Below are 16,782 nucleotides of genomic sequence, written 5' to 3'. Positions count from 1 at the left end.
TTCATTAATGAGTTTAAAAGAACCTGGACTTATTACAAGGTTAAACCTGGACTACATAGCGTCATCAGGACCTCACAGGGTAACAGGACAGTTGGAGAAAAAAAACCCCGCATCATTTGTGTTTGTTTATATGGTCTGCAAATAACTTTCTTGGCTACAAATTCTATTTGTAGCAGATCGTATCTCATTTCTGTGGCACACATGCTCACCACAGTAAGCTACCAAGCGCATGCGATACTGTGCGGTAATGGTGGGAACCGAAGTGGAGATATTGCTGCTGTCATCACATCATGTTGTCTTCTGTGTGGTCTTGAACGAGTGACCTGGTAGCTTCCTCCAGACTATCTGCCTAACAGTAGTTACAGTAAATCTTGGAAGTGTTTCAGGAAAGGAATTTTTAGTTTTAAAAAGATTATCTGATCCTCAATGAGCACTTTTTCAAGCTGCTCTTTTGCTTTGAATGTAGGACTAGAGCTTGCTCATTGTTTTTCACTGCCATGATCCTGCTCTGAGGCTCTTTTTTTTTTTTTTCTTCTTCCTAAGGCTGTTGTTAAAGCACATTGAGACAAGTCACAGAAGAAGAAGCAGGAGGATATTATTCTGCTATGCTAAGTAGTTCAGTTGGAAAACTTTAGTGAAAGCTGTGCTTAGTGAACATGTAACCTGTGCAATCACCCCTACTGGTCTCAGAGTTTTTGAAACAGAAGATGACAGGCGTGGGGTGTTCAAAACCACAAAATTTGAATTGTTTGTGGTTGGGGATGTTATTTCATGGTATTGTTGCTTGCCAGCTTAACTGTTTCGTTTATCTTTGTACTGGTATGCTTTCTGAATTGTTTCAGATCATTTAGACCCTCCCAGGCAGCACATGGGTGTTGTCATCTTTGCTGTCAGTGTGGTGAGGCACAGGACCTCAGTGTTCCCTATTACCTCACACTGTTTCCCCCCTTTTTTTGTTACCACTGTGCTTCATCCAATGCTTTTGTGTTATAGCTAACACCCCACTCTGTGCAACTGAAGGGATTTAAACACCACCTGTGCAGGGCAGGCAACTACAAGGAAAGTTATCTGCTCTGTGCTCCTCTCTTTATATTTCACAAATAAATAACAACAGTGATGTATTTTTTGATGCTGCTGCCACTCTGTAAATGCCTACATTCCCTTCTGAAACTTGCTCCTGCAAATCTGTGACAAGCCAATACAGAAAATATACATCCAAGTTTTACTGAAAGCTTCGCAAATCAAGGCCTCTGATATCCTCTGATAAAGTCACCAAAAAGCCAAAAAGTGTTTTCTGACAATGTTACAGAATCATAGTGATCTGTTTTTGATGGGCCAGATTGCATTCAGTAAGAACCAAGGATGAGGGAAACACAAATTCTGGAAATGCAACTGTGGGTGAGCAGTATAGACACCATCAGTTTCTGGTCTCTTGATACCTTTTCATATTTTCTTCCTTAGGGCACAGTGTGACCACAGGCTGCCCCTCGCTATTGGCATCTGAGCTGATAGAATAAGTGAGCAGCCAGACTGTTTTAAGGGAGAAGGCAAATGAGACAAACTCCCTTGCTGGCTCACACTTACTGCATTTGCTGTAGCTGTTATTTCTGCACAGTCAGTGACAGATGTCTATTGCAGCAAATCCTTCTGAACGTTGCTTGTATCCTAGGAAGCAGACTTTGTAAATGAACTTCATTGATTCCTGTGTGACTACCTGATTCCCAACTGTGATTGAAAGGTGGGTGGCAGTGGGAGACCAATAAGGTCCATCCGAAAGACACACTCAAAGGCTGGGAAGGTCACATACTGTGCCGTGGGCTGTCCCCATGGAGCATGCTGACCTGCATAGCTGACATGCCAAATGTTCAATCAGATTTTATCTATCGCAGGTGTCACCGCCAGGTCAGGTGCCATTCGAGCGCCACTCCAGTGACTTTGGGGGGTTGCCCTCGGTTTTAGTCTACTTTTCCAGCACCCAGGAGCCCATTTTCCTCAGGCTTTGTTTCATTAGCAGTTGGATTCGGTCTCTTCACTGGATGAAACTTTGTTGGCTAATGCAAAATACAGGTATGAGAATTTAAAATACAATCTTCTAAAGGTTTTCTCAGCTCAGTGATTTTTAAATGGTCGAAAAATTTAGTTTGGCTCAAGCTGTAATTCCACATTTGTCAGACCAGTGTAATCTAGAGCATTACTGAAGCATTCTCCCCCAGCCTGCTAGCATGAACTTTCATGCAGTCAGTGCAGTAAACCAGATCAGGAATTGGTCCAGATGAAACTTACCTGGAAAATTATTTTTTTTTATGTCAGCTGAGTACATAATCTGATTCATCACACAGCTACAGGAAACCTTAGACCAATCAAGGAGAAAAAGCACCATGGAGGAAGACAGAGACAGTCAACACCAACTTTTTTCAGTGGCTGGATCACCTTACACTGGTTTAAAGTGTCTATGATGCTGGACATTCAGGATGTCTCCTCTCTGTCAGTCCTTACCAAAAAACTTTTGAGCTTCTGCCTAAGTTCGATGAAATTTGCTGGGGAGGTAGAGCTCAAAGAAACTAGGAGACAGCAGGAAGAAGGCAAGAGAGATCAACATCACTTCCCCCACTGCAAAACCAGCGGAACCCCAGCTGCCTGAATAGCCCTGACCCAACCACAACACTATTGTCCCTTGCCTGTGCAGATGTAGGAAGGATATAGTGTAAATGGGTTTTTTGTGGTAAAGGTAAGGGGAGGGGAATCTTAGGAGGACAGACTTCACTGTTCATAAGGTTACCCATTTTCCCTTGGGCAAGTACTTATATTTCAGAGCTTTTTCCCACAGCTCTGCACATAGGAGGGAGAGAGACCTTTAATTAGAGGGTATCAAGATGCCTACAAGGAATCCATAAGGTATAATGGTTGCATCTGCCTGAATTTGAGATATTACCCCCTCCAGGAAAAAAAGCCTTTCTCCTGCCTTATATCCGCAGGCTGTGCTCAAGGAGTGGAGCATCTCCCTGCCCCTTTCATGGCACCCACCATGCCTCAGGGGCTCAGAGGTGACCACTGCAGCTGCATCCCTTGCAGAGCACACCCATCCCTTGCTGAGCAGCACTGAGTCAGCACAGGTGGGATGAGCACCTGTTTTGATATGGTTTGAATGTCACTTGAAGAGCTATGGAAACTCCGGCAAGTCATCCTCTGGGCTGCAGTTCTCTTTCCAAGGGCACAGCAGGAAGACAGAAGGAGCTGCAAGATAGGTCCAGCCCTAGGTACTGCAGTAGGTGGCTCTCCCCTGGACTGGCTGAGGGTGAGGTTCAAGGGGGCAGGAGGCACTGGAAGGGGGATGTGAGGTTTGGAGCTATGTGTCAAGCCATAGGCCTTGGTGCAAGAATGAAAGGCAAGCTGTGGAGCCCAGAGGTTTCTGTGGGTCTTGTGCAGTGCACAGTTCAAGGGGGGACTGGGTGAGGACGTGAAGTGTGGGGCTGTGTCTTTATTTCTGTCTCTGTTTGACCTGAAGAGTCCCACAGTTCTGGGGGAGACAGTTACGTGTGTTTCTGTAACACAGTGGGTTATTTCCTAAGATGTGGTTGAGCCATATCTCACCCCCTTTATTCTTTGCTGATAGTTTAACGAAGTCAACCAAACTAAAGGACAAGCAAGACTTCTCCAGCCTCAACCCCTCCACTGATGCAAGTGGAATCTGCTGCAAGGAGTGCTGAGCATTCACAGCTGCCCATGAAGCCATTAGGAGGTTTGATTTGAAAATATAAATTTAGATCAGCTAATACAAAACTCCTGTGTCTGTAGGGCTGGAAGGATGGGCTTCTTCACAAGGGTGTCAGGAGATAATTTCATGGGTGCAGCTAGTGCAAGCTCATGGTGCAATGATGGGTACAAAATAAAAACCTAAGGCAGCACATCTGAAAAACATGGAGTAAAGAAGGTGTGTGGCCATACAGTGAACACTTGAGATAAGGTAAACTAATGAAAAATAATTAATCAGGGTAGTCTATTCCATGTACTATCTAAAACAAATATGCTTTGTGGTAGTAATTCTGTTCTATATTGTATTATGTTCGCAAGCAAGAAGAGTAGACTAACTGTCACAACCAATCTTAATTTTGGCTTGTGCTGGTTTTGGAGGGACTAACTGACACATTTGTGGGTTTTCTAGTGTCTGGACATGCATACCACTTCATTTGCGTGCTCTGCAGTCAGAGGACTCGTGTATCTGAATAACATGTCACTGTCAGATGTGACACTGGCTCACACTTTTCATCCATGGTACCCTTGCCTGCTTTGTCCTCAGAGTATATTTTACCAGACAATGATTTTGGAAAGCTTCGACAATTTGAAAGGCTGCCTGCTTTCTGGGTACAAAGTCAACGTCAGGGATCCTCAAGCAGCTCCACAAGCTGCTGTTGCTGCCAGAAAGTGTGGTCTGCTGGCTCTCACCCCCAACCACCCTTTTCTTGGGTTAGCTGAGGTGTTCGTGCAGCCATACAGGGAACTGTATATAGGAACTTGTTGATATAATATTTACTGTGTTGCTGAAATTAAAGCTAATTTATAGTGCTTGTGCAACGTAAGCACAGGAGTGGGCACATGCAGCCGCAAGCTGGAGATGAGGGAAACTAACGTGCTGGAAACCCTTGGCAAGCCTTCTAATAAACTTGCTCTACTTGCAAAGTCACAGCCTGAAGTGTTAGGCTTGTTTGTCATGAGGTATGAGGTCTGGTTTTGGTGTGGAAGTTAAGCATTTGTGAGACTAAGCAGTGTCAGGTTTGGATTGTGTCCTGGGTAGAGAACTGACCGTGGGTGAATACCTGCTCCCTACCAGCACCTGGGAGCTCTCCTGTTGCAGAGAGAGAAACTCCACATTAAATCTGCAGAATTTTTTTCTCCATCACTTAAAAAATGATGAATATTTCATGACAACTGTTCAAGCTTATACTCAGACTTCTTATTAAGAGAGGAAGGGGAAGTACGTGCTAAACGTGATAAAGACAGGTACACATGATAAGTATAGGTCATCATCTGAGTAGTCACCATCTTTATGTGTGCATGCACAGGAGGAGGGAAGTGTATGACATGAGCCTGTTTTGTAGAGTGAAGCTAAAATCATGTCTGAGATACCCTGCATACTGTAAAAGTTTTGTTAATCTCAGTCTCCTCCCACACTCTTCCTCAGAAATGAAGAGAATATAACAATTGTATGATATGTTTAGGAAAACCTCAGAGTGAACAAATGTCTCAAAAGAGTGAGGAAAAAAAAGTATCCAATCACATGTGTTGCCAACAGTTAACGCTGACACAGCTCTGAATATCCAGGAAGAAAAGCAAAGTGGTTGAGCCATGCCAAGCACAAGAGAACCAAAGTTCTCTTCTTGAGTTTGCTCATCTTCAGCTTGAACTGCCAGAGATTTGGAGAGTTCAGGATAAGATTGGTAGGAAGTATGAGAAAGTCTTTTGATTCCAGTACCTGGTTCTATTGGGCTGCTGTAGCAAGCACTGCTGTAGGTAGATGCCACCTTTGTGACAGAGGACAGGTACTGGATCCAGACTGTCCTTCCTGGCACTGGTCGGCAATGCCTATCCTGAGTAAAGAGTGTTTTAACTCAGTCCCAGAGTTCTGTAGTCCTTTAGCTGTTATTGTACCAGGCATTGAAGTGCTGAAAAAATAATGACCGATGCGCTGAACATGACCCAGTACCCAGTAGCAGCCCATACGGAGTGGGCCAGACCCAGTACCCTCCTGTTTCACTGGAGGGGACACACAAGGGCTTGAAGGAACCTTGTACACCCAGGACACTCAGCACCTCAAAATCCTGAATTACAGTGGTCTGGCCGAAAGAGCATGTAGATGTTGAGGTCAGTTTGCTGTCTGGTAGCACAGCACAATACCTGCTAATCATAGAATTGTTTTGGTTGGAAAAGACCTTTAAGATCACTGAGTCCAACCATTAACCTAACACTGCCAGGTCCACCACTAAACCATGTTCATAAGAACCTCATCTACACATCTTTCAAACACCTTCAGGGATGGTGACTCCACCATTCCCTGAACAGCCTGTTCCAATGCCTGAGAATTCATTTCTGTGAAGAAGTTTCACAGAATCACAAAATCACAGAATGTTAGGGATTGGAAGGGACCTCAAAAGATCATCTAGTCCAATCCCCCTGCCAGGGCAGGAACACCTAGGTGAGGTTACACAGGAAGGCGTCCAGGCGGGTTTTGAATGTCTCCAGAGAAGGAGACTCCACAACCTCCCTGGGCAGCCTGTTCCAGTGCTCTGTCAACCTCACTGAGAAGAAGTTTCTTCTCAAATTTAAGTGGAACCTCTTGTGTTCCAGCTTGAACCCATTACCCCTTGTCTTACTGTTGGTTGTCACCGAGAAGAGCCTGGCTCCATCCTCGTGACATCCACCCTTTATATATTTTTAAACATTGATGAGGTCACCCCTCAGTCTCCTCTTCTCCAAGCTAAAGAGACCCAGCTCCCTCAGCCTTTCCTCATAAGGGAGATGCTCCACTCCCTTCATCATCTTTGTTGCCCTGCACTGGACTCTCTCCAGCAGTTCCCTGTCCTTCTTGAACTGAGGGGCCCAGAACTGGACACAATATTCCAGATTTGGAAGTTTGTCCCAATATCCAACCTAAACCACCCCTGGCACAACTTGAGGCCATTTCCTCTCATTGTAATCAATTGGGAATGAAGCTCAGCCCATTGAGGAATTTGGAAATACAGAATTGACTGAACACACATTGTCAGTTTTAATCAAAGGGTAGTCAGTCACAATCCAAAATGTCTGGGGTTTGCTTTCAGTTCAATGTTTAATATGCTGTTATCTCTATAAATTGTGCATGCTCTAGCTCTAGAAAATTATGCTCAGCTTTTCTCGACTTTTCATATTCTCTAAATGTTTTCCTCAGGTAACTTCAGAAACTTAGCTCATTTCAGTGTAAAAGGTCCTATGTCAAAACACTGTCCTTTGTAGGCTGCATAACTAAATGAGATGCTAATATACAACCCAGAGAAGAATTCTCACTTTAAATAGAAATGCAAAAATAATGGAATTTCACCATTCTGGAAATAGTCTACTTTGTTTCTCCTTGGATTTAGGCTTATTTTAACCCCCCTCTTTTCTCCAGCACTGGTTTACAGCTAGGGAGCATTCAGGACCAAGCTTGAAACCTGCAGCACCGTGATGGTCCTTGACATGATGTTGCTGCCTGTGTACAAATGAGGATGGGATGGTTAAAGGCTTGAGAGCGTATCGACTCTGCAGTCAGGGATTTAAAGATCGCAGCCGGCATAAAAGCAGAGGCATAAAGCTTTTATCTCAGTGGCTCAGATGTCAAAAGCGAAGTAGCTGCAGCAGCACTGGTCCTGAATGTTCAGGCAGATATGTCTCCAAGTTGGGGTGGTCTTGGGAACCTGCTCGGTCAGATGAAAAGCCACCTTGTGTGCATCTGCACAGCCATGCTTGCATCCATAATATTGCACTGTCAGTGTGCTGGAGAGCAGACAGACACCCAGGGATGGCTCAGCTCTGCCATGACCTCCTGCAGCATTGAAAATGGCTGGGAATGTCTCAGGTCCACAGGGCTCTTGTTTGAATTGTGATAGGGCTGCGAAGTGCAGCACTGACTCTTACCTCTGGACAAGTTCACTTCAAAGAAGGTAAAGAAATGGTCTCAGAGTCCCGCAGCAAGCTCAATGCAGTGTGAAGTCTTCAAGCGATACAATTAAAGCGGAATTCAAAGTGTAGTCAAAGGTTATGCACTTTGCTTTCAGTACTATAGTAAAATAGAATTAAAAAGAGGCATATAAATAAAAAATCTGTGTGTCTTGAATTTAACAGCATTTTGAAAAGGACAAAGGATTCCACCGAATAATATTTAAGGTTTAGTATTGAAAATTGCTTGAATGAATAAAAATGACATTTTTAAAAGGTCAGAAATTGCTTCAGAAAGGTATCTAGTATTTAAAGTTGAGTAAAGGAACTCACTTTTTACAGCCATGCTTCTGCCAGTGTTGCCTGGGACTCACTTTCAGCTGAGGTGGGAACAGTGGTACCAACCCTCTTGCTCTGTGGGTTAAGATGCATCAACATGGATAATGGCCCTTTCTGTACCCTTTTACTTAACGCAAGTGACTGTGTGAGCTACTTGGTGAGCTCGACAAGCCTCTGGGAAAATCCATCGCTGCCCTAAGGAAAAGTGAGGGGGAAAATCTGAGCAGCCCTTGTAAACTGCAGTCTATGTGGCAAACCAAAAAAATCTGCTGTGGCTGGCAGATGTAGACAATAGCGTTTTCTGTAGGTGTCTGGTTGTCATCCTTTTCCTTCAGCCCTGCACGGAGCTTCTTAGTGAGGTGTCTGGAGCCTCCCTGCCTTTATGCTCATGGTCTTGGATTAGTGTTCCCTTTGCTTTCTGGAGGCTGTTTTGCTGTGGGTACAGGACGCGCTGTGGCTGTGGGGCTGGCAGGGTGCAGGACAAGCAGAGGATCCCCTGGCACAGGCAGCTTGACCTCCTGTACCTGGAACTGATGGGCTGAACTGGCATCTCAGTGCTCAGCCTGACTCCATTCAAATATACACTTAAACACGTTTTCGGTATCAATGGTGTTACAGACAGCTCAGTTAATCACATTTCGCCATGTTAAGGTAGCTTCCCTGCATGCCTCTTAAACCTTACCCTCTTGAAGCAAATGTCTTAGGGAGTGCATGAGGATGAGGTCTGCCAGATGGTAGCACGACCTTTAGTAGAAAGGGTAATTGGTGGGATAAAGTCATATTTTGAAGTACCCCTCTGAATTAGAGCTGTGCTGGTGGTGGAGATCGATCTGCTGCATGGAGGGGCTGTGTTTGGCTTACTTTGAAAAATGCAGGCAGCGAGAAGCAACGTGGTCCTCTTGGAAATGTGCTCATGCTCCTTCCTCCTCTCTCTTACTGCCTGGCAGCTGAGGAGAGCAAGTGAGCAGGGTGTAAACCATGCTGCCATGATTTCTACTGAGTTTAAAAAGGGCCATTGGAGTTCTGAGTTGTCAAACTCAAGAGTTTTCCACCTGGAAGAGGAGCGACTGAGTGGTTGTGGAACAGATCCATGTCCTCTGAGGTCTAACCTCCCCATGGCAAATTCTTCATCTTTCTTAGCTCATCTTATTAGCTTTTTGCATGGTAAGGGACTATGTTGTGTGGAAACTGCATATGTCGCAATGACCCTTTAATGGGTGTTTTCTTTCTATCAGTTTTGTGAAATTCCAAGGCACAGTTACAGTGAGGGATGAATAATTATGTTGCTGCTTTAAATGCCTATTTAAGTAATTATCATTACAGAGACACTATCAGCCTCTTTTCCCCTAAAGCTCTTATCCTGGTAAGGCTGTTTTATCACTATCATATTTTTGTGAATATATTTGGTCTTCTTAGCACTGACTTTAAAAAAAAAAAGGTTGTTTCTTTGCCATCACAAGCACAGAGCAGGCATCATCGGCATGCTTATCCTTGGGCGGAGAGTCCCTGGGAAACACCAGTGGATACCACAAGCTACAGGGATACATGTGGTTAACACTAGACCAAGGAACTGAGAGAACAGAAAGGCTTTGCCTGAGCTCATTGGCGAATTAGATGAGTCTTTGCAGGCTGATTGAAACACTAGTTGGTCACAGTGTCAATGAAACCTTGTTCATGAGCTGATTGGAAAATTGCAGTTTCCCTTCCTGTAACATTGAATGCCTTCCCTCCTTTCTACCCTTCTCCTGCTATTGTTTCACTCTGGTATTTCAGAGCTCGCTCACTGTGCCTGGTATTTCCAAATAAAGCAAAGTCATGTTCAGCAACAAAAGAAATATTGTTTGGAAATTCACTGTGGGAAGAGTTTTCAGAATCAAGTTTTTCTGGCAAATGTGTAAATAACTGAAACTTGGAGTTTGATAGACTGTCCTCATCTGTTTCAGGTGGGCTGACTTGGGTACAACCTTGGATGGATGCTGACAATGTGTTTTCTCCCCACTCTGTGCTGAGGAAGAAGTCAGCTCAAGGTCACTGTGTATCCTGGTAAGGCTGATGTTTTTCTTGTAATGGTGATGACCTGTTGTTGTTCAACTACTGAAAGGTGTAAAATGGCAAGCATGGTAACAGTTGCATAGCAGGGCACAGAAGTTTCACAAATCTCTGGACCAAACCTCTCCATCCTCAGTTCATCAGCAGTGAATTCATTCTTCAGAATTCATGGTGGGAAGTTTTGGTTAGGTCAAAGCAGTAAACCCATCAGCTAATTCGATGGCTGGTGCACTGGTCTGGTGACAGATGTACACTGTGCAAAGTGGGATGGCTCACTGTGGGGAAGTACGAAGTGGCATTGGGGCCTAACTCTGTTTTGGAGATTAGCCAGAGCTGGGTGTCAGTTCATTTTGTCTGTCTACAGGGTTGAGACTTTGGCGGCATACCCACTGCGTGTGAGAGAGGCAGGAACTTGCGTGTCATGAGGAGGTTGCTCCTGGTGCTTACAGTTTTGTGTTAGGTAGTGGTGCCTCATTGGGCTTGCCAGGGTGCAGGCAATTTTGCACGTGGATTTGTGCACCTTTGCAGTGATCCTGGTACAGATTCGATCTGTCGCAGCTGCTGCAGTTTGGACTCCCACCATCCTCCACACTATGCCCCCACCACCTCCCTGCATGCTAACACTACTGGTTCTCGGAAATGATCTGGCTAGAAACAACACTAAAAAAAATAAATGGTTATCTTTCTGGTGACTGTGGCACCTCAGATTCAGATTGGCTTCAGTAGCTGTGAGAAAATCCATTGGTTTCAGACCCCATGGAGGGTTGTTACCCAAATGACCTAACAAGATGTTGGCCTAAAAGCTGTGTTACATGATGCCAATGTTTCTCAGTATCCTTGCTTAGTAAGTACATGGAGGTGTGGGTGGAATTGGCTGCCCTGTTGCTATCTTCTGTGGAAATAATGAAGCTGAAGAAACCAAAGAAACTCAAGTAAGTGGGATTTATTCTAGCATGACCAAGAGCGTGGCTCATGCTTTCAGATGCTTTCCATTTGTAGAGATTATGGCCCAGAGAATTGTTAAGTGAGTACATTACTAACAGTTTGTTGTGATGGAGGATGGAAAAGAAATTAGATAAACCTTATCGTGCAGAGTTTGGGTGACATTTGAGAAATGCTAAATTAACTTTCAAAATGTCTCCAAATGTCTTGTTTAGGAAAAAAAAAAAAAAAGAGGAAAGTCAAAGACATTTAGTCTGCTTAACACTGACAATGAATGAGTACATGTAAACAAATTCCCTCAAGCATTAATGAATGCATTTCCTCAGCCACCAGTATTTCATCAGGTAATGAATCATCTCCACATCTGTCTTATTGAACAAAAAATACCATCGTCTGAGCTTGAAGGTGAGGAGGGAGCAATATATTTAAACTAAACCTGGATGCACAGAGAAGTTAATAAAAAATACCCTGAACACCCACAATATTACTTTTCTATTCCAATTAGAAGAAAATAAAACAGGCTTAACTTTGCCATTAGTTTGTGGATTCCAATTTCAGACCTTAAAATAGTGACATGAAAATTGAATGCAAAATTGGTATCGGTTAACTGTTGTGAAGACCCTTACCAGTCTGCCTTATTCCTGTAGGTGCTGTACTTGCAATCCCACGCAGGAGACGCTGATGCATGTATTTGTCCTTTCAAAGACAGGCTGTCTCTTGAGGACGGGTCAAACATGTTGGAGCTTCAGCATCGCTGGGAGAGCCATGGATGGAACAGATTTTTTCCTTCCTTCCCTGGGTCCAAGGGTCCCACTTGCTATGGTTCTCCCAGGGGGCAGCCTGGCCCATCGCTGCTTGGCTACGGGCATCCTGGCATTTAGACAAGGGCAGTTGTCAAGTTTTTCTGAAGCAGAACATCTCAATAGCCACAGCAGACTATGGTCCCCATGGGAATCTGTTGAATATACTGCCTTCAGGAAGGATTAATGCCCACTAATCCTCCATTCAGGAGAAGAAGACTCGGGTGTCTGCCAAGCACCAATGAGGCAGTTTAGTCCTTTTATTTATTTATTTATTTTTTCCATTCCCGCTGCCTTTTTTTTTCTCCAATAAAACCTTCTCAAAATTACAAAAGCAGATCCAAGCCATCACAGTGACTCAGCTGTAGAGCTATACACAGTCCATATTGCAGATTAAACTTGCAATTGGTAATATCGTTGTGCTGAACTGTGAAAGTGAAAAATTACTCTCTTCCTACTTGCTACATGCAAAGTACCATATGAATAGATTTACATCAAGCCAGAACAGCTGCTAGAAGAGGAAAGGGGGGAACTGACACCCTCAAATGGGTTAGAAACCATCTCCCGCAGTGTCTTGTTTTACCAGCAGAGTGATCTTGGCTGGCTTTATCAGCAGAAGAAAAAGGAGAGAGGACCAAAAGCAAGATATGACAGGGCATTCATTCACAGATGTATGTTGCAGGGAATGGAAATTTATTTCTGATCCCACCAGTGATATTTTTTATCTGCAAATATAGCAATCATGATATTTTAAATCTGAAACGCACCCAGAGCTACAGTAACTGCAGGTACTGCTCTTTTCAGTCAAGCGTTGAAGAGTTTATAAAGATTTAAACTGATTAAAAGTTAGCATGGAGTAATGAATTCCAAATGCTGATATGCTAATTATAATATTGCATTTACAGTGATTGCTACAAGTGGGATTGCCTTTCTAATTGAATCTAATGCTCTCTTTTCTTTGGTTTTAATGCAAAATCGATAGGAGTGTCCAGTCTGTTCTATATCCCTGTTTTAGATACCTTATTCCTGTCCTTTTAAGACAACTGTCCCAGCAGTGCATAAATGATATCACAACATTGTCCAGATTCTGACTTTTCCCAGAAAAAACTGAACAGTGTTTGTGTGAAATCCTGGTTCATTTTGAACTCAAAGGCAGAATTTCAACTGCCTGCAGCAGGGCCAGGATATCTCCTTCACAGTCCTGCACATCCCTTTTTGCTACCCAGCTATGGTCTTGTTTACCCCTTGCTCTGTTTCTCCTCTGTCCTGCTGGGATGAGGTTAGGAGGCTGCTTTGCTCAATCTGAAAGTCCCTTCTGCTGATTTCCCTGTGCCACTTCAATGTGTCCTAAAAGATAGCTGGGTGTTTTGTTCCTTTTGACTAGATATAAACAATCAATATTTTGAGTTTGTTTCTATCCAAAACCAAGGATGCAAAAGTCAGGTTGGAAGCTGGTCAATCATTTTACCTTTGGTTCTTACATTGCCCAGTACAGTTAACTATTGGTAGAAGATGTAAAGACATGCAGAATATAACTTTACTTTTCAAATATTTTAAACTGTGGAAGGATTGTTGAATTGTGTTTACAGATTAGAAACTTCTCAACTTTTGTTAGGAGACATCAAAGATGAAGAATCCAGTATTCCTCTTGGTAATTCCCTCTCCTAGTTAAAAATTTTCGGTGTTAAAATGTGATCCTAGTGTCTGACTTGATTTGTAGTCTTCAGCTTTATACCACTGATGTGTAATGCCTTGCTCCACTAAACTTAATTTTTTGGCTCTATGCTTTTTCTCCCTGTGAAAGTTCTTAGGTGCTGTTATTGTTAATCTTGTTCTAAGCAAAAGAGATTGATCCTGACATTTCTTACTGTGGGAGATTTCCTTCCATCCTCAGATTGGTATATGGTTCTTCTCTGGCGGCCTAGCCCAGTTTTGTGAAAGCTTTTTGAAAAGATGTGATTTCCACATCTGTCCTTCCCATTGTGTGTGGAAGGATGTCAAACAACCCTTTCTTTCCTTTCCCTGATCTCTTTTGATCCCCTGATCACACTGGGAGCTCATGCTATGTTGTTCATCCATTATTATTCTCTCTAGCTCCTTTCTAGTCTCAGGTTTTCCAGCCACAGAACCACTTTCCCTAGATAGAGGGGACATTTTTTTCCCCTTGATGCATAGCTCAGTGTTTGACTGTACTAACACACCTTTTGTATAAGGCTAATTTACTGAATGTCCTTGTCCTGCTTTTGCAAACACTCAACCCTCATCTGTGTTTATCTGTTTGACATCTGCATAGCTTAGCAGAAGTGATTTCCTTTATATTTCCAAATCAGTGATAAGCATCCTGAATCAGATCAATATGATATTTCTCCGCGCTCTTTTTGGTCAGAGTGCATAATGCTTGGTAGCAAAGTGATTGCCAGAGTCCCAGTGAAAGGACCTTTGGTGGGAGGAGATGACTTCTTTGCCTGCACTGTGCTGGCAGCGGGCACTTACTGTCAGCCCTGCCTGTCCCTCGCTAACCCCCACGTTTCCTCCTGTCCCTTGTCTGCATAGCAAGTGGGGCTGGAGGATTAGATGGAAAGAGGATCTATGCCATCAGTAGGCTGTCGTGTGCTCCTGGTTTCCAACATACTGCAACATGGCAATGGAAGGATTTCTGATGCTCCATAAGGGTTTTATGGTGCTGCAATGGGGAGGTAGGAGAAAGCCCTAAATGCAGGGGTTCGATATGCCAAAATGTCATGCTGCTGTTCTGATTTTAGCTGTGGGTTGCAGTAAGCAAACTTTCCTGAGAGTTACTCTCTAATAGAAAAGTCTTCCCTCCTCCCGCCACTTTCTTTTCAGCAATGTTTTAAAGATCTTAAAAGCAGCTTTAGAGAAAAAGTGTCACTTCTGTCTCTGCTTGCAGTTATGCCACCTGAAATAGGAGGAACTATAAATCACTTTAATAGACAGCAGCAGAAGCTTCACAAATCCTTGTGATTCAAACTTCAGAGGAGGCTAATGTAGTAATTCAGAAGAGAAGGAAGAAGGACTGAGAAACTGCAGTCATACCTTTTGTGCTGGTGACTGATTGAAAAGATCATGAACTGAATTCAGTTAATCACATAAAGATTGTCAGTCAACAGAGCAATGGTTATATGTTTAAAGGGTTTAATGAATCCACTGCTGAGTGTCCTGTAGCTTGATAATCATTTGTCCTTGAGTTAATTATCTGAGTCATATTAGCTTTATGAAGCAGAAATGGAGTGGTGGGTGGCTTTTATACACTATAGAAATATTAAAATCACATTGCTATATCATGAATCTTAAAAAAAGGATGTCTTGGCGGTGGAAACACTTTTACTCTGAAGCTCACCTTTTGCTTGTGTCGCTCAGACAAACAGCAAAGCAAGCATGCATGCTGAGTCTTTTTTTCCAAAAGCCTTTACTTTATTAAAAAGACAGACGTCAGACTTGGTGTGACTGTGGCCTAGACATAAGGGTGGCAGAGGCAGTGTCCAAGGATGCATCTGGGTGCAGCAGCATGCAGAGGTATCCAAACCAGCTCTGAATATGAAGTAAAATCATCAGGGTACTGTGGCCCCTGACTTCTTGCGTGTAATCCTACACATGCACTACAGTGCTACCCAAATGATGGGCTTGGATGTGGCTTTTGACCATGAGTAAATCTTTTCTGGACTTCTTTCCACCTGATTCCTTCTCTCTCCAGACTGGAGTTCAGGATGCAGCCTCCAGCCTGTGTTACCAGTTACCCCACAGTAACCAGAGTTTCTTCTGGGTGCAAAGAGAAGATGACAGTGACTCCCAAACTCTTCATGAAGACCCCAGCACCTGTGAAAAACTCCAGACCCACTTTTGAAAGTCTATAACTTTTTCGTCACATGCTGAAAGCAGGGTAGCAAATTTTATTTGGTTTAAGACTTTTTGTCTATCAGGACGTTTGAAATGGGTCCCATGGATTTTGTGCTTCTTAATCCCAGTTTCATGTGGGAAGGAGTGAAATCTGGCACAGTTCTGATCTTGAATAGGGAGAGGCTTATGGGAGAGGCTTACATTATCCCTTAGATTGCCATGGGTGTGACTCTAAGCATCCTCAGTGATCCACGAGTTGCATTATACCACTGCTGAGCCCATAAAAATATCAAGATGTTTGAGGTTTGTGCAATGTTCTTGGAGAAATTTGTGGCCCACAGTGTCATCAAATACACTCTGTTTCAAGACTGTTGGCATTCTATGATTTTCCTGTCTGTGGTATAATTTGAATCCACTGAAGTTCAGCTGGATATCAGGGCAGTCTTTCAAAAAACAGGAATGACCTGTGCTTCTAGGAAGTGTGTGTTACATTTTCCTCCTCTGTCACCATTGAAGCGATTCCTCCCATTCTATTTCTTAGGTTTTTCTTAGATAGTTCTGTGTCAATGTGCACTATTTTCTCTTAGCATTTTGCCTGGCCAACATGAAAAAGTCTCTGCAACTGTTTTTTAAATGTCAGTCTGATTTGGGGTGGTAGTTAAATCAGTTCAGTCCTGCCCAAAATAGTAAATGTAAGCGTGTTACACAGGTCTTGTGTTCTCCTTGAAAAGAGCCCGATCAACTCCTACTGATACCAGCAAGAAGAATCTTCCTGACTTGTGATAGGACTGGGTCCTACCTGGGATCCTGGGTCCTGGAATCTACCACTAACATTGATTCATCACCCAAAAGACCTCTGACTGTGAACTGAAGTTCATGCTGCCTTATCTAAGAAAATTAAATTGATTAGATACTTTCAAAATATAGCAGCTTAATCGCCTTCAGGCTCTTTCAAAGTCTCCAGCTGGGTAGACTACTAATCTTCTGCAATTATTCTCATAATTATAGAATTATAATTATGCCTGTTTTCTGACGATTGATCATGGTTCAGAATGGCTCATCCTTGGTACGTGAATGTAGGCGTGTTCTGAAAAACACTGTATTATGGTTTTTTAGTGATAAACAGAAG

This window comes from Caloenas nicobarica, chromosome 2 (genome assembly GCF_036013445.1).
Source record: "Caloenas nicobarica isolate bCalNic1 chromosome 2, bCalNic1.hap1, whole genome shotgun sequence".
Lineage (NCBI taxonomy): Eukaryota > Metazoa > Chordata > Aves > Columbiformes > Columbidae > Caloenas > Caloenas nicobarica.
Note: the sequence above shows the minus strand (reverse complement) of the source record.